Genomic DNA, 22,658 nt, shown 5'->3' on the forward strand with positions numbered 1-22,658 from the left:
TTTTAGTAACAACTTGGAAAGCAAACAATTTTCACATGTTTTTTGCCTAGGTCTTTAGGTGTGAATTAATCTCACAACTGTTTTTCAGACCAATCCAATATATATCTGCTTCAAACATAAGTCCTACTCTGTTCAATCAGACTGATTAACAGGACTGCAGTTCCAAACGAAAAAGAAGAATATATAACTGACTATATTCTACCAGATATAGGAAACAGTCAAGATGGTGCTGCCTTAAACTGAAACATACTTGTTATATAGTAGCCTTCATTGGTCCATTACCATCACTGCAAATTCTCCATCAACCTGTTTTACAAGAAGACAAAACAGAAGTTACAGGAATTCAAATTTCCCAAGCAAGTAATCTACAAATTAACACTTGTATTAGAACATCCAAAACTGTATAAAGAAATTCTAACTGAAAAAACATTGTGACTTTCAGACTTTTAATTTTAATTACTATACAGTACTCACAAATGTTCTCTACTGCTGTCTCAAAAGAAAATACTTCGTTTAAAAAACAGACAGTGCAATCCTACCTGCTGTTCTATGGAATGAGCACTCATTTGCCTCCTTGCCATGATCTTGTAGTTCCATACAAGGCTACTCAAAAAATATAACAACTGGGAACAGTCAACATATAGATCTCAGAATACTGTCATATTTTACTTCTAAGATTTCACAAAATATTCTTTATCGTTTAGTCACCACTTTCCATGTTATTGCAATGAGGACAGTGCTGCAGTACGATGACTAGGCAAAGCACAAAGTTCAATTAGCTAGCAACATAAGGCAAAACAAAAAATGTTCCAGGTGAAATGCCGATGGAGAGCACTTCAAAATAATTTTGAAAGTGGAAGTGAGATCTTGATAAAATGAAATTTAAGTTAAAACAGATGGGGGGAAAAACCCATGAAGACTGACCTTACATTTAATATACTGTAGTGACAAAAACCTGTCCCCAAGAATTTCCTTGGTATCTGAAAGAATACTTGTGCAAATAAACTACATTTTAACAACATTGTAGCTCATGATGGGAAGAGCAGGTTTTGTTTTTAAAATGCAAGATTTTTTTTCAGTTTATTGAATTACTTAAAACTTGACCTGGGACACCATCAAGAAATTAGAACGACTTGGCTGGCTTTTCAAATTTGGAACCTTTACTACATTTCCTAATGACAACTATCAATTGCCAGTGACAGCGCACAACCAGGCTTTTAGGGTCAAAGAATTGTTGTTGTTTTTCTGTTAACATAATCTGACACACACACCACAACCTTTTCTGTTTCCTCTCAGTTTAGCTACAATCCTCACAGCAAGAGGGGTGAGGGCAGAGATGGAGTAATTCCCAATAATCGTACTGGGTGTGTACAAATGCATACACATGAATACCTAGTAAATACACACCAATAAAGAGATACATCAACATAGTTGCCTATGTCTTTGGGTTCTCCTTAGTGATGTGGTTATGGGGGCTGTTGTGGGGAGCACCAGCACTACACAAATTGTCACTACATCAATATCAATTATTAAAATTACTATCAATCCAATCTGTTTTCCTCTCACTAAACTGTTTTATATTGCTATTCTACAATACCTGTGGATGCAATCTTATGTATGCTTAATTCACAGTAGGACCCACTGATTACAGGGGAATTTAATTCCTATATCAGTGCAGTATTGTACTGTAAGACTACAGTTCTATACACTTACCTAGGAGTAAACACCACTGAAAATAATAAGAATGCACTGTAGAACATTTAGGTGGCTTTGTTAAAATTTTATGAGAAGCTATTTAATTACTGGGGAAAAAATGGGGTGAAACGTACACCTGTTGATGGCTTTATTTCATTTAAATGGTTTATAGTTTTCTTTTGATCACATGCCAAAGAACTGTGGAAAGATCTACATAAACCTGAAGCTTCCAGAAATACACACAGCATGAGTCACTTCTGCTACATCACTTACATGTAGCAGCAAAACGCGTATGATTCAAAATGAACACTAACAAACTGTGAATCCCCATATCTCAACATAGGACTAAGAATTATGTTCCACAGGTGTTTCCCACAGGTTTTCAAGCAGGCAATATATATTTAATATTTATTGCATGTACCCCTCCTCCAAGTACATAAGAGAGAACATATTGTTACTTTTTGACTATAAGTGAAAGAGAATAAACATTCAAACAGAAGAGTTTCAACTTAGTGGCTCTCAACTCTAGGATAAAACAGTAAAGTCAAATTCCAAATAGCTTTTTTTTAAAAAAATGACCATGTTCTTTATTTTAGAATTAATCTGCCTTATTCCAGAACATGTTTTCTTTTTGCCTACCTCAATTAAGCCCATAGTTTTAGTTCAACATTTCCAGAAGATCGTCACAGACTCGCGTGATCTAAACAACTATCCTTTCCCTACCACATTCTCCTTACTCTCATCTAAATGGGTCAGCACACCCTTACCTTTCTCTCACCCACATATAAGAGACACACCACATATTATTTTATTGATACTCTTATGTTAAAAGAAACCCACATATTTTTGAAACAATTGCTCATTTTTGCCAGTAACCTTTGGTCTCAGGTGCACAGGGAGCTACCATGCACACTTGTAGAGCTCCCTAATCCATATACTGTTGGCCCTCTGTATCCATGGATTTTTTATCCACAGATTCAGTCATCCACGGCCTGAAAATATTAAAAAATAGTCTAAATTCCAAAAGCAAATCTTGGGTAAAAAGAATAGTGGGTTGTTGTTTTTTTATTTGTGGATTTTCCACATTCATGGAGGCCCTTCTTTAATAATAATCTTTAACTGTCTTGGCACAGTGCTAGGGAATCCTGGGAAATGTTGTTTATTGCGACACCAGAGCACTCTGACAGAGAAGGCTAAATGTCTCACAAAACTATAGTTTCCAGAATTCCCTTGCATTGAGCCAGGACAGTTAAAGCGGTCTCAAAGTGGATTATTTCTGCAGCGTGTTTTGGACCATTGATAGCTGTATCTTCAGGGTCCGCCCTACCACTAGGAAGAGGGAGGCATGTACTTCAGCACCAAATTTTAAGTGTCACAAATTAGAAGCAGGTTATTAGTTATTTCAATGGATACGGATGTATTTTTTTAATGCCATGAATACTTTTTTTCCTCCTTCTCCGTGGCAAAGTAACTTGGCTGGCCTGGAGTATTATTCATCATCATATCCTGTTCTGCCTCTGGCAGAGAAATGTCTTGGGCTTGCTTATCCTCCATCCATCTCTCCAGTCTCTAAATTAAACCTATTGGCCGGTTACACACCGGCAGTTTAGTGCATGACGAGCACGCACTAGAGTTACAAAAGGGCGGTGCTTCTGCACCGCCCTAACCCTAGTGCGTGCCCGTCACGCACTAAACGGTGGCAGCCCTTCCATACGGCCACCGCCGTGAGGATGTGATGGCCGCGCCAGGGCGCTTAGTGCGCCCTGAACACGGAGCAGGAAGGAGCTCCGTTTCGGAGCTCCTTCCTGGTTTAGTCCGCTGGGCGCAGCCTTCAGACGGCTGCACTTAGCGGACTAAAAGAGAAAGGGGCCAAGCGGCCCCTTTCTCTTCTCCCCGCCGCCGCGGGGTGTCCTTGGAGCTTGAAGCCCCAGGGACACCCCTTTTCTGGCTGCGGGGAAGTGGCGTTTTGCTGCTTCCCCGCAGCCCGAAAAGTGGTGGATCGGGGCCTCAGCGGCTGCCGGTGTAGCCACTGAAGCCCCGATACTCCGGGGAAAGGGGCGGGTCCAGACCGCCCCAAATGGGCAGTCTATAACCCACCATTATTACTCTTCTTGTAAGCAAATTTGACTTCCTGATTCTTAACAATGTAACATGTTTAAATACCTTAGGCTCACAAGGATTAAGAAACATATTTCTGATATTTAGACTCTGTTCTAAACCAGAGATATTCAAAATGGAGGTCCGTCAACAGGTACCAATCTCCAAAATGGTAGAATTCAAAGATATAGCTGTGTTAGTCTGTAGAGTCAGTAAGTGGAGGGATCTTGTAGCACCTTTGAGACTAACTAAAGAGAGAAGTTGGTAGCATAAGCTTTCATAGACTACTTCCTCGCATGCATTTGGTAGAGTGGAAGCACAAAAACCAGTTTGCTATGCCTTTGTCCACCAACAACCATTGTTAAAACTGGGCCTGCAACTTCATTTCTATGAACAAAGGATTTGTAATTTGAATTGACAACCTCACATACCAATGGCATATATATATATGTCTGGGCTTGGCATCCAGTCCACCAAATGCATCTGAGGAAGTAGATGTTTACAAAAGCTCATGCTGCCAACGTCTCTCTTTAGTTTGTCTCAAAGGTGCTACAAGACCTCTCCACAGCTGGCCTCCAGAGTCGTCATCCAACACTCAAACCACAAGTGCTTGTAGCTCCATCCTATGGATTCCTGGAATTTGTAGTTCTTACAAGCTCTTCAACCTTCTCTGCCATACAGTACTGGTGCCTCACCAAACCACAAACCCTAGTGTACAAATGTCCCTCCATATTCGCTAAGGCTAGGAGCACAAGATCCCAGTGAATATAGAAAAACCGCAAATAACACCACCACCATATTTTTACCTGAGAGGACACCTCTCTAAGAATCTCTAGGTCCTCCAGCGCAACTCTGTGGCCAATGTCCGACAGACACTGACCATCGAACTGCATTGGAGGAGCTACAAATGCCTAGTAGTATTCTCTCTAGGAATCTCTAGGTCTTTCAGTGCAACCTTTAGTTAAAGTTGACCACAGAGTTGCACTGGAGGAGGACCTAGATATTCCTAGAGAGAACATATTAGTCAAATCCATGAATAGTCAAATCTGCAAAGATCAAAGCTGTAAATATGGAGGGATGATGGAGTGAGGGCAGTTGAAGTGCTATCAAACTGCCTTATTTCTACAGTGTATATGTACCCCAAGAAGCATCGTTCCAAAAACACTCCCCACACCCACATTTTCAATAGCATTTAGCTCCTCTACAGGGCTGCATCCAGAAATAATCCAGTTCGACACTGCTTTAGCTGCCATGACTGTGTGCTATGGAACCCTGGGGTTTGCAGTCTGTTATGTCACCATAACAGAGCTCTCTGACAGAAGAGGAGGAACGCCTCACAAAACTACGGTCCAAAACACACTGCAGGAATAATCCAGTTTGAGACCGCTTTAACTGCGCTGCATGCGTGCTAGGGAATCCTGGGAGCTGTCATTTATTGTGCCACCAGAGCTCTCTCTGACAGAGAAGCTTCAGTGTCTCACAGAACTACAAAATCCCTGGATTCCCTAGCACTGAGCCAGGGCAGTTAAAGCGGTCTCAAACTGGATTATTTCTGCAGTGTGTTTTGGACCATTGACACCTGTTATCTTCAGGGTCTGCCATGTGGCAGGCCACTAGGCAGAGTGAGGCATGTGCTTCAGCACTGGGTCACAAATGAGAAGCAGCTTCTTATTTATTTCAATGAATACACGTGTATTCTTTTCCCTCCCTAGCATTGAGCTATGGCAGCTAAAGCGGCGTCAAACCGGATTTATTCCTGCAGTGTGGATCCATAAAACCCCAGGATCCCACAGCATGGTGGTTAAACCGGTGTCAAGCCGGGCTGCATCCACACTGGAGAAATAACCTGTTTTGGCACCGCTTTAACTGCATTAGTGGCTCAAGGCTATGGGATTCTGGGAGTTGGAGTTTGTTGTGGGGCCTGGGCCCCACAACAAACTCCAACTCCCAGAATTCCATAGCCTTGAGCCAGAAAAAGACTTAAAGCGGTACCAAACCGGGTTATCTCTCCAGTGTGGACCCATAAAACCCCAAGATCCTACAGCATGGCGGTTAAACCCTGGTCCTTAAGGCTCCTCCCTCCAGGCATGGCGGGTCTCCCTGAGGGGAAGGCAGGCAAGGGATGCCCTGGGAAGGCGTGCTCCTTCCCCAATCTCTCTCTCTCCCTGCCTGGGGGCTCCGAGCCAGGCCTACCCACCGCCGTTTCCTCCGCCTCGAGGCAGCCCTAGGAGCGGCCCCGGAGTCCCCTCAGGCCAGGCCAGGCCTCTTGGGCTCCCCGCCGCCGGGCGCTGGAGTGAGCGAGGCAGCCGGAGAGGGAGCGGGAGCCGGGAGACAGAGGCCTGGCCCTGGCAGCAACGCGCAAGCGCCTCGCCCTCTGAGCCTCCTCCTTGCGTAGCAGAGCAGGCCCTGCCCCGTTGCACTGAGGCAGCCTGGGAGCCAGGGCTTCGCCTCAGTCGCTGCTGAGAGTAGGCCGCTCAAGGACCAGGGGAGCCTGGGCTTCGCTTAGTTATCATTCACCTCATTGCTCTTATGGGATTGAGGGGAAGCGTTGCACCAAGCCCCCTGCCTTTGGAGGGACCTAGAGAGGCCTTGGAGCACCTTTGAGAGTCCCTGAGAGAAAGACATGGGCAGCATCAGCTTCCCTAGACTTCAGTCTACTCCCTTAGATGCATTTGGATATAATAATAATAATAATAATAATAATAATAATAATAATAATAATAATAATAATAATAATAATAATAATAATAATAAATGTAGAGAGGTCTTGTAGCCCCTTTGAGACTAAGTGGAAGAAAGAAGTAGGCAGCATGAGCTTTCCTAGACTTCAGTCTACTTCCTCACATGCATTTGGATATGATAATAATGTAGAGAGATCTTGAGCTTTCCTAGACTTCGCTCTAACTTAATGCATCTGAGGAGGTAGACTGAAGTCTAGGAAAGCTCATGCTGCCCATTTCTTTCAGTCTCAAAGGGGCTACAAGACCTCTCTACATCATCATTATATCCAAATGCATCTGAGGAATTAGGCTGTGGTCAATGAAAGCTCCTGCTGCCAATTTCTTGCAGTGAGTCTCAAAAGTGCTGCAAGATCTCTCTACATCATCATCATCATATCCAAATGCATCTGAGGAAGTAGACTGAAGTCTAGGAAAGCTCATGCTGCCCATTTCTTTCTTTTTTTAGTCAGTCTCAAAGGTGCCAGAAGATCTCTCTACATCATCATCATCATCATTATTCTATCCAAATGCATCTGAGGAAGTACACTGAAGTCCAGGAAAGCTCATGGTGCCAATTGGTTTCTTTTAGTGAGTCTCAAAGATGCTACAAGATCTTTCTACGTCATCATCATTATTATTATATCCAAATGCATCTGAGGAAGTAGACTTTGGTGTACAAAAGCACCTGCTGCCAATTCCTTCCTTTCAGTCAAGAGCTCTCTAATAGTTATATACTGATTCTGCAAACACATCTATATCTTTGAATTCTGCCATTGAAGGTGTAATAATTAGCCACACAACTCTTGATAAGGAAACCCTAGGAATGATAGGGTTGCCATAAGTCAGGAATGGCCTGGGAGCACACAACAAGACAAGTTGGCCTTAATATAAATGAATGTTTTTCTAGTATCAAGAGAGAGATCTTGTAGCACCTTTGAGACTGACTAAAATAAAGAAAGTTGGCAGCATGGCTTTCTGCTTCCTCAGACGCATATATAGTCACCATCTATGCATCTGAGAAAGTAGGCTTTAGGAAAGCTCATGCTGCCAATTTCTTTATTTCAGTTAGGGCCCGAACAGACAGGCCAAAATAAAGCTGCTTTGGTTCACTTTGAAGCTATGCTGTTTAAATGACACACACATCTTAAAGAATCCCATCTCCTTTCTGGAGAGAATGTACACCTAGTGCGATGTATTGCAAAATTTATTTATTCTAAAAGCTGCTTATTTAAGAGTCTAATGTATTTTGCACCCTATTTTATTATATTTGCTTTTATTTAGCTAGTATTGGTTTTAACTCTTAACTCTTGTCTTAATTTTATATGAGTTTATAGATGTGACCAAGTTTTATTTTCGTATGTATTTTGACACTCAGATTTTCTGTTTTCTATTTTGCAATTTGTATTGTGCATTTCTTGATACGGTCAGCTGACTAATCAATAAACTTGTTGTTGTTGTTCAAGAAGCAATGTTGGTACAGTATATACAGCAGCCTTCCCGAATGCTGTATCCACCAGGTATGGCTGTGAAAGGGATGATGGCAATTGTAGTTCAGTGCATTTAGAAAGTATAGGACTGAGATGGGTTGATTTGACAAGTTCATCATTTTATCCAGTTTATCACACTAGCTTTTTCTGCTGCTATCTCCAGCACACACAACCCTATGCTCCTGTGAATGAATACTCCAAGTATTGTCTATCTTTGAGTATCCATTCACAGGAGCATAGGGTTGTGTGTGTTGGAGATAGCAGCAGAAAGAGCTACTAGTGTGATAAACTGGATAAAATGATGAACTTGTCAAATTAGGTAGAAGGCAGAGCAGGCCTTCTTTCAGTGTCAGTAAACCTTGGTGGAACTTAACTTATAACACTAACTAAGCCAAGAAAGACATACACTGAGATCTGAGTATGCTCACCCAGTATTTGCTACATTCCATGTATTGGTCTAATGGTAGTGCAAAACAGATAAATATTTAATTGACAGGACAAAGGTAGGAAAAGAGCATAATTGCTCTCTGGGGAAGACATTTGATTAATCCATGCCAAAATCTAATTGGTAGCCCCAAAAAGAATAGGCTCTGTCATTTAGACATATGAGAATTTGAGCTGACAGGGCAATATACTTCTGCCACAATTCATGGGCATTAGTTTAACTTGAAGGTATTATCATTGTAGGCAGAGAAGCCACTGAGGAGTAGTAGGCTGCCACTCTGTAATCACAGGGTCTTACCTTCAGTTTCCTATGTCCTTGTGTTGATGCAGATGGTAGCAAACTAGGAAAATGGGCAAGGTCATGAGTGTCTCTGGTTTGAATCAAGCCTTCTTGCGTCTCAAAGACCAAAATTCTGCAAACCCCCTCCCCCTACACGAAATACACATCAGGAAATACCACCAATACCAGCCTTGAAATGTGGGCAGGAAAGGAAGAAAAAGATAACACAAGGACACCCTGATTCCTTTTGCATGCTTGTTTTATACAGCTGCAGTACAAGAGGCATATTTTAGGAAACAACCACAACCCAAACCCAGTGGCATGGTAGCCTATTAATTCCTCTGGTTCTCCCCTCGCCCCTCATTTCTTAAACACAATTGCATCTATTTTCATTGTTTTTCTCTGTCCAATATGGGAAACATACCAACAATCCTAATAGAAAATTACATAAAATTCTCTCTCCAATGGTATATTACCAGCATTTCTGGCAAGGATGACAAATATACAGTAGATACAAAAATGTTGGATGACTTTTAATCACCAGGGTTTACAAATCTGTATATAATTGTCATGTCTTGTGGTGCTACAGTTTTGGGATAGAATATTTGTAGAAAAGGGTAATGTCGCATGTCCAACTGTACACATCACATGATCATTTTCACTATTTAACATTTTGGAAAAAAACTAAATGGTCAATACATTTAATACTAAAGGATGGAAATAAATATTATAATTTTAAATTTAGAACTATTTGGTATCATTTTGTTTAGTAGGAAATAATTTAGGTTGTCTATTTAAGCAATGTAAATATAAACATCTATTTTAAAGTTTATTTGTTTGGAGTTTTATCTTACCTATTACCTCTTTTTAGACTTCTGAGTTATGCAGTAATATTTTTAAGCAGCAGTGTCTTTGCTTGCAAGCAGAAGGAACCAGACTCATAACCTTACATTACAAAATTAACAGAATAATTACTGTCAGGCCAAATGGAAGCAAATGGCAATAAACCTAATAGTTGAACATTAGAAATAGTTGGCCTTAAGTAACCTGAAATGTACAGAATTATTAAAGACACATGACAGTGTCTCATTACAAGTCTACAAGGGATTTTTCAAGTCCAGCTAGGTATTGGCAATACTTTCATCTTCAGTTATTAGTACTGAATGAAACAAAATACTGTCAGTCCATGCAAGAAAACAACAATTTTCAATCCTCAAACTTGAACATCAAATTCTTTAAAATATTGTGATTGTCCAAAGTTCCTTAAATTTAAGAACTGTATTCAGATTTAAAAACAAGAAAGTTCATGGCTGCAGGCTTACAAACTAAAATAAATGGCACAGCATAGAAAAAGGAGAAGAATTTTGTTTTTGTTTTATTTTTTTAAGTAAAGAAGCAAACTTGGGGCTAGATTGGAGCTAACACTAAAATCTCCAGCACCTCACTGCTACCTATTGCTTTCAACACCTGTGAGGCATTTGCCTCAAAGTGCATCATAGTGGGGCCAGCCATGGTTCAATTAAGGGCCAGAAGAGACAGGCCCAAATAAAGCTGTTTTGGGTCACTTTGGAGGTATGCTGTTTAAATGATGCATGTGTCCTAAGGACTGGAGCACAGCTTTGGCACAGCCTCTGGCCTCTTAAGATGTGTGTATCATTTAAACAGCAAACCTCCAAAGTGACCCGAAGCAGCTTTATTTTGGCCTGTCTGTTCGGGCCCAATGTGAAGAAATAAATGTCAGAGGCAGGGGTATATTAAGATATGGGCAGAGAAAAAAGAAAGATAGGGAAGTATGCCATGGAGCCTTATGAAAGCAAGGACAAGATGGAGGTTTGGATGGAGTCACAAGTAATGAGTGGAATAAGGCATTTGTTTCAAATATCTGTCTACATAATTATTTCTTTTCTATTTCCCCTTAGAATAAATGAATGCCAAAGTAGCATGCATTCCCATGACATTCCAAATGCTGTCCTGTAAGTAGATCAAAGTTTGACCACCATTCTTTTCCTCTACTCAGAAAAATAGCTGCCCAAAGCAATGCCAGATGGTGCTGATTTTGAAATGACACCATGCCTTTCCATGGCACTATGATGAAGTACCCTAAAATTAGCCTTCTTACTATTTTGTCAAGATTGCATGCAGGGAAGCAGGCAGCCCACAGTGAAGATAGCAAAGAGGCACCGGAGAGGAAAGACCTGGGACACTCGCACACACAGGCAGGTCACGCCACTTTACGGTGAGCTGTGCTGGCATCTGTTCAAATTTCCACAATGGATTCTTTAAAAGTCATTCACTGTGTTAAAATGTTCTGGGATGGAGTAATGGAGGATATTATAATGAAAGCAGAAAACATCAGAGAGCAGCACTAAGAAAGGAAGAAGTTATTTTCACTGCTTGAGAATGAGTGGTGTGGGCTGTAAGAATAAAGCAGTTTAGCTAAATAGAAAGAGCAAGGTATATATCCTCTGATGTGTACTAATAGTTGCTGTAGGAGTGGTAGCTATTAAAATATTAATAGCATTGCATTCACTACAAAAGGAACAGAAGTGATTTCTAAAGAAAGGATTTTGTTTGAAAACTAGGTCAGCCTTAACTGGCTAAAGTCAGGTTGGTCCTCCAGAAATTTTGGAAAATGCCCAGAATGCCTTAATACTGGCCATGAAGGCTGGGGCTTTTGGTAAATGAAATCTGAAACATCTGGTTCCCCGTGGTTTGTCAGTTAATCAACTGAAGCTTTAATTGATTAACTGGTAGAGATGAAAGTCAAGGACACACTTTTTATTTATTGAATTGCCATGATTCTGATATGTGACCACAATAGGAAATAAAAAATATAAAATGATTCTTTGTTTTTAACACTGAGTGCTTATTAAACTGGAAATTACCTCATACCTCCTTCAGAAAGCATTCCTGTGGCTACTTACTTGGGAGTAAGCCATTCATATCTCAGTGGGACTTACTTCTGGGTAGTCATGTACGGGATTGTGCTGATAGTATCTCAAAAAAGGGAGATACAGATTTTGGTGTATTTAAATATAATATTCTGCTGAAAAACAGGTAATTGATCAAATGAAAAAAAATTAATGGGTTGATAGTCCTAAATAAAAAGCGAAAGTGCAATTTGCCTTCTATTTTCTACATACTGATTTTTCCCTCAGAGTCCTCCTCACCCATCAAAGTAGCTATTGGAAGCTAATTACTGATTTTTAAACAAAGAGTGTCATAATAATACAGAAGCAGTTATGTGTAAAATGAGAGGGACCAAGAGTGAGTCAGGCTAGATGAAAATAGATGGAAGTGTGGCAGAGGGAGGTGATCTGGCAGGAGGAAGGCATCCTGAAATCTTCAGGAGGAAAAGAACCTTAGAATATTTGTGGAAGGACATACAGAGAGACAATTGTTGGGGAAGCTAGATGGTAAAGAAATGAAATAAAGTGGGGACCTTATCTACATACTGTCATTTTTTTTCCCCAAATCTGGGTTTTCAAAAACAACCTTAAGACATGACAGGACCTTGGTAATATTCTAAAAAGCTTCTAGCAGTGAAGGAATATGTTTCCCAGAAATGTCCTATAACCAGTTTCAAAAAAGCATGCAGCAGGTCATTATATAAATATAGTTGGCCCTTGGTATCCCCTGGGGTTTGGTTCCAAGACCCCCTGTGGATACCAGAATCCATGGATGATGCAATCCTATTATGTACAATCCCACAGCAAAATTGTGTGCCTTATATAAAATGGCAAAATCAAAATTTTTGAAATATATATATAAACATGTGGATGGTTGAATCTGTGGATAGGGAGGGCTGTCTGTAGTTTTAACTCCAGAATTCCTCCAAGAATACTCTTTCAATTCTGTATGGTTCCATTCTAAGCCCCTTTAGGGCTCTTTTCTTATTGTCCCAGAAATGAAAGAGGCATTCTTAGTAAACCTGCTTAGTATCTAGAGATTAATCATAAGGGAAAGGGAACTTTTGCCCCTCTTGAATATAGGAAACAGTCTAGGATGCATATGGAAATAATTCTTAAGTAACTGAACTTTCATTCTTATGTAAGAAGGAAAAAGCCATATGTTATGATTCAAACAATGAAATGCTTTTCACCTATTTTATGTCTCCAAAGCCAGGGCAACATATTCGGCAACCAAAGCCATGCTCCTCAGTTGATCTTGAGCAGTGGAAAACTGGTGAGTGGTCTATTACTTGTGCATCCTCACCTAAAATCTTGATGGTTTGATGATGCTGTACTCTCCATTAGAATTTTAGATGGTTGAATTTGCCATGTGCAACAACAGAAAGAATCAAGATATTCCATAGGTTATGATGACTGATCTATAAATGCATATTATTTTTTGTTCCATTACTGAATGAATTAAAGTGTTTTGTTTTGTATGTTCATATTATTCAACATGGGAGAGACTCTTCCTGCACTTCTGTACTGAAAAGGCAAAGTTTTGTGGAGGCAGTGTAAATATTGACTTGATACATAAACCACAGCAGTTACATGGAACAAATCTGCTTCCTCATCCCCTTCCTTCTTCAGTCCACCATAAGAGAGAGAAGAGATTTTTGGTTTAGTTTTAAGATAAGTACAGTTATCATGTCATCCAAACTGTGTTTTCATTTTGTTTAATCTAAATGTTGTTTTAAGTATCATTTTTCCAGACAAGCCAAGATCAAAACACACAGTTTAAAGACAGTTTGTTTGGACAAACTACAGTTGAAATTAATGAATGAATTAAAAAACAGCAGTTAGCTGAAAACTGAGAGATGCTAATCTCCTCCTCATATCTGAATGTGGTGGGGTGTGTGTAAGCCAGGCTCAATGAGAGAGTACTAAACTATGATTTAATATTACATTAGAACTCAGCCAGTGGCTGATTGCTGACATCTCACAGAACCATTGTTTGAATTAACTCTAGTTTAGAATGCAAATAGTAGTTTAAGCCTCCAAACATGTAACAGGCAAATCATGGTTAAGGCTGTTTGTCAGCCTTAGTTTTCTGACCTCTGAACACTCAGCACGATACTGTGCTGCATTTGTGAACAAGCTATGTAAGGCTTGAAAGAGATGGGCCAAATAAGGTGGCTTCCAGCCGCTTCAGGGCATAGTGTTTAGACAACACATGCTGCTGAGGTGGCTGGAAGCCACTCTGAGATGGGCTGAAGCAGCCTGAAACCACCAGCAAAAGGAGCAGCAAAAAGCTTCTCCTGCTAGTGGCCAGTTGGAGACAATGGCAGCATCCCACTTTGGGAGTGGGCCATCCAGTCAACATGCTCCTGGAGCAATCGGGTCCATAGCGGCCTCTGACATCTCCTTTTGGGCCGTCTGCTTCGCCCCTGTGATGTACTTTAGGGCCTCAGATTATGAGGGACCTCAAAACTAAATATCACCACCACTACCACCACCACAACCACCAATCTATTAAAATAATACACATTGGCCTGTTACAGACAGACCAAAATAAAGCTGCTTCGAGTCACTTTGCAGGTATGGTATTTCAATGATGCATGAGTCCTAAGAGTCCAAAAGCCACACCAAAGCTGCACTCCAGTCCTTAGGACCGGAGCGTGGCTTTGGTGCGACTTTTGGATTCTTAGGACACATGCATCATTGAAATACCATACCTCCAAAGTGACTTGAAGCAGCTTTATTTTGGCCTGTCTGTAACAGGCCATTATATGGCAAAGTTACAGAGACTCTTAATCTTGACAGCACAACTAATTTGGCCCTAGGTTCCTAAGTCTCCCATATGAATCAGCCCTAAGGTGAGCTTTAGAAGAACTACAGTACTCTATGTCCTACCTCTGGTAGTGAATGCAAAAGGCAAATATCTTTCAGGATTCATTCATAAATTGTGGATACCTGTCAGTTTCTTTTGTTGTTTTACATGAATGTTTAATCCCCATCTCTTTATTGGTTGTTGTTTTTTTAAACATATTGGCTGTATCTGAACTTTGAACTGAATTATTATTTCAGTTTTGTCTGCATTTCTATTGTGAAATGTAATTTGGAAATGTTTGTTTTATGGAGGATTTATGGAGGATTTTTATTATTTGTTTCTTTGAATGGAAATTATAGAAATATCAAAATATTTGCTGTTGCTGTTTGTGACCTAAGTATCCCTGTATTTCCACAAATACACCGGCCCACAATCCACCAGTGAATGTAGTGCATTACATTTATGTGAATACTTACTTGGAAGTGAGCAGCATTAAACTCTGTGGGATTTACTTCAGAGTACACAAGTACATCATGCTGCACAGTGCATGACATTCCACCTTTACAAAAATAACCAACTCTCTAGATGAATATGAACAGTCCATTAAAATTATTTATGCATCATCATCACCATTGATTTCCCCATTCTTTTTCTTAAAAGATTGCTAGTTCTATCCATTATAAGCACACTCATGTTCTTTGTGGAACTGTCTTAAATACTTACATAGCACATGAGAAAAGAAAGCCAAAATGGAGTGAGAGAGCAGCAGCTTCCTCCCTATCAAGTAAGTATGCTTTTCTGCATATTATTATTATTATGCTGTTGTAGCATTTCTGGTCTCTTTCCCAAGGGAGACAGTCAAAAGCGTACCTTTTGTCAAATGGATTTTTCCAGTACGACAAAAGAAATGCTTTTACAACTGTCTCTCTTGGGAAGGAGAACAAAGTGCAGAGAGGCATAAAGAAAGCTACTCTCCTGTTCCATTTTGGCTTTCTTTTCACATGTAATAAGGCTTTTAATGGTAATCATAGAGGTTTTGGCTTCAGTAATAGCAAAAATGTAGCCAATGTGCAACTTGAATCAACAACACTACTTAGAAGTGAACCTAGAAATCAGGGTGTGAGTTTTTATAGCTATTATTTTGGCTTCTCCAGATTGATAACTTGTCCCACGTTTGTTCCATAACAGCAAACTGCTGCAATCTCTCCCAGTTTGTCTGTTCTTTTTCATTTATAACTTTTGGCATCTTGTCCGCACACTGATGTTGCTTGGCCACACATATCCCAAATTTCATCTGTGGAATGTTGGAGAATATGAAATGAGTGTAAAAAGTTGTCTTTAAAATGCTGTGTGGACATTCAGCATAGTTCGGAATATATCTGACTTTACTCTAATATGTAAATGTGTCATATGATGTGTCATAGATTCTTAATAGATACTCATAACCTGTGTACAAAAATACATTTGACATCATCCTCATCCTCTAAATATGTGCTAAAACATTGGCTCACAGGCTCAAATTTGTCAGACCTCTACAAGAAGGTGTTCCTTAGTTGGGGAGTGGCCAGCAAAAGCAACTTTCTAAATAACTGTTGTGTCTGCATTTGACACACAGAGGATACTGTCAAGTGTCCAGCCTCAGTTGATCATAGAAATTGTGTGGGAATGTAAAAAAATAAGATATTTATAGGCAGACTTGTTGTAACTTACAAAAAATCTGTCACCTACTTAGAATTTTAAACAGGACAGCTGTTATGTCCCACTAGTTCATACCAACCATCTTTCTTCATATTTCAATTAATTGCTTTTGATTAGTATTTTTCTTTTGAATGAAAAAAAGTGAAGATAGGGGAACAAACTGGATGGGATTTCCATTTATTACACTGACGATTGTATATTCTTGTCTTCATGATAGATGGCTGTGCCATAGGAGATTATCAGTCAGGGGGGAAATGCTGGGATAAAAGGCATACTCCCAACAAAGTTGCTTGATCGTGCTGAAGATTTTCAGACACATCGCGCTTATCCAGGACTTAACCCATGAATATCTAGGAATGCTCCAGCAACAAACTGTTCATGAGGAAGTCCCAGGAATGGTTTGTTGCTGGAGCATGGCTGTTGGAGGATAAGGCAAGGATTCTGCATAAAGCCAAGGTTAGTAGATAACCATATGAATGAGTATTGGGATGTAGTGTGGGTAGGCTTGCCATTTCCCACCTGGAGGCGGGACTTTCCCGGTTTGGGGCGGGTCCGCACGGTCCCGCCCCGGTTTGGCCCTGCCCCCAGGATTGCCCCCGCCCCCAGGCGAGATATGGCAAGCTAAGGGAGGCTTTCCCTCCCAGCTTGGGCCAAGGCCTGCAGGGAAAGCCTCCCTGAAGGGGAGGAGTCCCTCCCTGTTTGGGCTCCGCCCCCGCCGAGGGCGGGGCCCAGGCCAAAAGGGAAAGCCTCCGAGGCTCCTATTCAAATGTAGGACACCCCAAAAATGTGTCCTACATTTGAAAATTTTGTCCTACATTTGTCCCGGTTTGGAGGTCCTGATGAATGGCAACCCTAATGTGGGACCCAAAAGGAAGTTCAGGTGAACTGACCAAGAGAATCCCCATGAGGCTGGGGGATTAATTAGTGTCATGTGTGCAGTGTAAAGATGGCGATTGTGGAATGTTTTATTTTAGCTTGATGAATAAAATCTTTAAGACAAGGTGTTCATATATTCTCCAAATCATTTCTAAAAACTATGAGAGGATACAGCTGGGTCCATGGTGCCTGTTTTTGCCCCTACTAACCTTGACTTTATGCAGCATCCTTGCCTTATTCCCCAACAACCATAATTAAAACTGAACTCGTCATCTCATCTCTACACCCACAAAGTTTTGCATTTCTATGGACACTCTCTCACATGAACTATTATATAGGTCTGTCCCTGGGCTTTACATTCCACTCCATGCATGGTGATACAAGATCTCTTAGGCGGGTTACAAACCGCCAAAAAATACGTATGGAATACGTATTGGGGTTAGGAAGGGGTGGTGCTTCCGCACCCCCCTAACCCTAGTACGTATTCCATACGTACAACATGGCGGCGCCCCTTCCACATGGGGGCCACCATGTTTACATATCGGACGCTGTGCGTCCGCACGTGTCGCGGCGTCTATGACGTCGCGAGTCCGCACCTGGTGCCTCGCGGCGTCATAGAGGCGCCGCTTAAAGAAGCTCCATTTTGGAGCTTCTTTTTTGCTCCGCAAGGGAGCCGCACGGTGTGGCTGCGGCGGCTCCCTTACGGAGCAAATGGCGGCGGCGGCAGCAGACCACCTCAAAGCGGCGGTCTATAACCCGCCTTAGCATACTGATTTTACAGACTAACATGGCTGTGTCTTTGAATGGAATCATATTGTTTGCTAAATGGGAGGTCCAGAATATTTAAGACTGTGTTGTTCCCTGTAGCTTACAGCAGAAACCTGTTTTGCACTCATAGAAGACATCTGATTAAATTATCAGCAGAACCTTTTGCGTGTCTGACACATTCTATTTTTTTGCATGCGGCTTGAGTGCCTTTGTAGGGGTGGTAGAAAGAAAGGTTGCAGTTTAATTTTATTTATTTGATTTGATTTCTGTCCTGCCTTTCTCCCCAAAAGGGACCCAAGGTGGCTCACAAATAAAAATTCTAAAAACATATTACAATAAAACAAATAAAAATATCATCTAAAACAATGTAAAATTGTAGATATTAAAACCACACTCAAACCATGATACCCACCCTATATAACAAACACCCAACCCAACCCATGATTATATGTTAAAAGCCTGCCTGAATAAAGCCATTTTTTGCTTGCCAATGAAAGGCAAACAAGAAGGGCCTTGCTTCTCATGGAAAGGCATTCCAGAAGGCAGGAGCAGCCACCAAAAAGGCTCTCTCTTCTGTCCTCACCAGGCAAGTCTATGATGGTGGTGAGACCGAGATAAAGTCTTCTCTTGAGTATTTTAGAGCTCTAGCAGATTTATATGAGGAGATATGGTCTGGGCCTAAGATGTAGGGCTTTATAGGTCATGACCAGCACTTTGAATTGTGTCTAGAAATGGACCAGTAGTCAGTGAAGCTCTTTCAGCAAGGGAGTTATATGCTCTCTGTAACTGGCCCCAGTTAGCATTCTCACTGTGACGTTTTGCACCCGCTGAAATTTCCAGTTTCCAAAGGCAGCCCCATGTAGAGTACATTATAATAGTCCAAATGGGATGTAATCAAGGCATGTGTCACCATAGCCAGATCTGACATCTCATGGAACAGGTGCAGCTGGCACATGAGTTTTAAGCTGTATAAATTCATTCTTGGCCACTGCTAAGACCTGGGCATCCAGGCTCAGAGTAAAATCCAGGAGCACACCCAAGCTGCGGGCTTGAGATTTCACGGGGAGTGTAACCCCATCCTGCACAGGAAGAGTCCCTATTCCCTGATCTACCCTATGACTTACCAGGAGCACGTCTGCCTTGTCTGGATTAAGCTTCAATTTGTCTGCCCTCATCCAGTTCATTACTGACCAGAGACACTGTTCAGTACAGAGACAGCTTCCTTGGAATCAGACAGGAAGGAGAGATAGAGTTGGATGTCATCTGCATACTGGTGACACCGCACCACGAAACTCCAGATAACCTCTCCCAGCAGTTTCATGTACATGTTAAATAACATAAAGGACAGAACAGAACCCTGAGGAACCCCAGAGGCCAAGGGCCAGGGGATTGAACAGTAGTCCTCCAACACCACCTTCTGAGTTCACCCCTCCAACAAAGACTAGAACTACTACATAACAGTGCCCCCAAGTCCCATCCCAGAGAGGCAGCCCAGAAGGATATCATGGTCAGTGGTATCAAAAGCTACCGAGAGACCCAGGAGAACCAACAGGGACACACTCCCTCTGTCCAATTCCCTGCAGAGGTCATCCACCAAGGTGACATAAGCTGTCTCTGTCCTCTGTCTAGGTCTGAAACCAGATTGAAATGGTTCTAGATAACCTGTCATTCTACCAAGTACTGCATACAGTATCACAAAAACCAACAGGTTATTGTTGCACCGGAATCAGAATAGTCTACATATTCTTTTCTCCATCCATATCACTAGAAATGCCCTAACAATCAATTGACTAAGCACTTGCTGCCTTTTAATTTCACCCCAAATCTCCTCTGTGAAACAGCCACCTTACCCTGCCTAATAATAAAATCAGTCCTCCCTAAAGTAGGTTGCATCTGCCCAATAAACTTCCTTTTTTCCATCTTTCTTTTTGAAACAATAGAGAGAGAAAAAGAAAGAGAAGGGGACAGGACGAGAAACAAAGGAGGAAGATACATATGTACTGTGCAAGATGTTGTAGGTTAAAGTTAAAGGTGGATTTTGATACAGAAAATACAGAAGACTGTTAACAATAATGGACAGGTTGAAGACCTATCCTGTAAAAGTAATTACTTCCACATCCTTCTCAGTTTTAAAGACGATGGGAAACATCTTCAGCCTTCTTCACACACGATGTTTCTTCCCCTCTAGGCCTCTCCTAATAGATTCTCCATAAGTAGTGGGAATCTGAACAAAAGACTTCAGTTATCACCACCTGGTGCCTTTACATAAGAAATCAGCAGAAGAACAATTCACTGCAAAAATTATTTAAAAGTTACAAACGCATGCAAGCTGTCACTATGAGTGACGAACAAAAGGAAACACCTCTTCTTTTTTAATAGAAGGTAAAATACAGTGCCATTAAAAAAAAAAACCTGCATTTTAAGATTAGGATAACAAAATCTTCAAGTTTCTTCCCAGTTATATTTTGTACACATTCTCTAAAGTTTATTTCAAAACCTAATTGGAAGGCTATAATTATTAATAAATATTTATGACTGATTTCTAAGTAGTGTTTGAATTGATAAAATACATAATGCAAAATGAAAGTGATATTATGATGTGATTGAACCTAATGGCACATATACATTTGTACAATAATCAGTTCCCTCAAGGCTAAATAGTTTCCTCATAAATAATTCGTGTTAATATTGTCTTTGTTTTCCTTTGCACCTTTTCTAGTATATTACAATTTTTCATAAATAATAAAATCTTAATTAAAAACATTACTCTTAAAGCCTTTGTTTATTTACAAAAGAGCATTTTTTTCCTAATAATTGGAAGTGACAGTTGCCAGTAGCTTTTATGTTTTGCTTTTGTTTAAAAATTTCTAATACCTTTGTTAAAATTTAAAAGACTTACCCAAACAACTTCTTCTTTAAATAATTTGTTAGAGGGCTGTGAGCTTTATCTGCCCTAATGGTCTTTCTGGAGAAAAAAAAATAAGTGTGAGTTATCACTGGGAAGAAAGAGTTCATTTCATAGCTAAGGGGGTAACCAACATACTAATAACTAGTCTAAAAATGTTTGTGTTATAACATGGTATATTTTAAATGCTATGACTTATTCTGCTTAACCCAGCTGGAATGAGTCAGCTAATAACTTAGCCATTAGGAAACTGAGTGCCTCAGAAAACTAATTTAAAAAGCACAAAATATTATTCTTTGTTAAATAAACAGACTTATACCATAACTTCCAGAAACATATCCAGGTGTAGCTGTGTTGGCCATGTAGCAAAGTATAATAACATTCTAGTTTGTCTCACTTTCTAGTGGTGGAGGAGTGTATAAGATATTTTTGTTTTGTTTGTTTCATGAAAACCGAAGTGGTGTTTTAATTTTCTCACCACCAAGCATCCTTTTGTGATAACTGAAACTGGTTTTTTTTCAACAGTTCTTTGGTAGGCACTACAGAGAGAAGCTCTCATTAACATCTAATAATGAAGGCACTCCTATCACCCCATACCTTGCACATTATAAACAGATGGCAGCACTCCATTCTGAATCTCTGGGCTGCTCCAATTAGTTGTAGCCCTGGCACTATGTTTTCTATCCAATCTTCCTTCTTTGTACTAATATATCACTAAGGGCCCGTACAGACAGGCCAAAATAAAACTGCTTCAGGTCACTTTGGAAGTATGCTGTTTAAATGACACACACATCTTAAGAGGCCAGAAGCTACTCATAGGTCTCCTTAGGACTGGAGTGAGGCTTTGGTGCGGCTTTTGGCTTCTTTGGACACATGCATCATTTAAACAGCATACCTCCAAAGTGACCTGAAGCACCTTTATTTTGACCTGTCGGTACGGGCCCTCATATAGCCTTCCTCATATATCATAGAATAAATTAGAGTTCTCTAGCTGTTGACTTTAACTGAAGGCAAACGAAATTAATCAGCACTAGGGCAATGTTTCCTGAATAGATATAGCCATTTCTCTCAAAAACATTTGTTTTCATTTGGTGCCATCGGCTATCTAGTTGGCTAAATGATAATGCCTGCTGCTATTTAGAAAGAAGAAGAAGAGAGACATGTTTCTATTGTGGGGGGCGGCATCAAAGCAATGAGAACCAGTGTGATAAAGTAGTTTGAGTACCGTACTAGGACTCTTGAGAGATCAGGGTTTGAACCGTTGCTCAGCCATGGAAACTCATAGGGTGACCTCGGACAATGAACATTGTCTCAGCCTAAGTAGCTTGAAGATGGTGCCATCTTGAAAGCATATAACAACAACAAATGGGCAGTAGCTGTCTTCAACTTTGATAAGACTGGTAAGAAAAATGTGCAGTTTTTGAGGGCATCTCATGTTGTCTGAGGGAGCCAGTGTGATGTAGTGGTTTGAGTGTTGGACTATGACTCTAGACAGCAGGATCCGATCCCAGCTTGGCAGTGGAAACCCACTGGGTAAGTTTGGGCAAGTCACATTCTCTCAGGCTCAGAGGAAGGCAATGGCAAACTCCTTCTGTGCAAATCTTGCCAAGAAAACCCTGTAATAGGATTGCCTTTAGGTCAGAGCAAATTGGACATAATGTGCAGGCACACACTACCACCACCAGTCTGAAGATACCTTTTTAAATATTGAAAATATTTGCTGGAGAACACAGGACTGAACCCTACTTTTTACAATCCTACTTTTTACTAATGCAGGACAGGAGTACAAGAATCAGGTTACTTCTTAGGCTGGGTATCTTGCATTGCAGGACCCCAGTAAATTTAGGAAAATCATTTTTAGGCCTTACAAGAGGCCCATAGGACTTCTAATAATTGTGCCACACTGCTCCTTTTTTGGTTTAATTGATACATTTTAATTAGTCTTATTTATAATGATACAGTAGTTC

At 40.6% G+C, this 22,658-nt stretch overlaps 3 protein-coding genes across 14 annotated transcripts in view; 2 read left to right on the forward strand and 1 right to left on the reverse strand.

Annotated features, from left to right (window-relative positions):
- Positions 1-6,176, reverse strand: part of HERC4 (HECT and RLD domain containing E3 ubiquitin protein ligase 4) — a 59,301-nt gene extending 53,125 nt beyond the window's left edge. For 5 of the 12 annotated variants that reach the window (XR_006103006.1, XR_006103007.1, XR_006103009.1 and 2 more), the window contains exons 1-2: positions 5,990-6,176; positions 251-306 (exon numbers count right to left, since the gene is read on the reverse strand). The gene's annotated coding sequence lies outside the window, so the exon portion shown is untranslated. Of the gene's footprint in view, positions 1-250; positions 307-539; positions 2,317-5,989 lie in introns of those variants that run through there. The other 7 variants (XM_042459345.1, XM_042459350.1, XM_042459344.1 and 4 more) reach the window with 3 other exon arrangements.
- TET1 (tet methylcytosine dioxygenase 1) overlaps positions 1-22,658 on the forward strand; it is a 646,721-nt gene that overhangs the window by 225,445 nt on the left and 398,618 nt on the right. The window lies entirely within an intron of this gene.
- MYPN (myopalladin) overlaps positions 10,464-22,658 on the forward strand; it is a 107,565-nt gene continuing 95,370 nt past the window's right edge. Inside the window, exons 1-2 of the mRNA XM_042459337.1 lie at positions 10,464-10,959; positions 12,845-12,908. The gene's annotated coding sequence lies outside the window, so the exon portion shown is untranslated. The remainder of the gene's footprint in view (positions 10,960-12,844; positions 12,909-22,658) is intronic.

Source organism: Sceloporus undulatus, chromosome 3 (genome assembly GCF_019175285.1).
Source record: "Sceloporus undulatus isolate JIND9_A2432 ecotype Alabama chromosome 3, SceUnd_v1.1, whole genome shotgun sequence".
NCBI lineage: Eukaryota > Metazoa > Chordata > Lepidosauria > Squamata > Phrynosomatidae > Sceloporus > Sceloporus undulatus.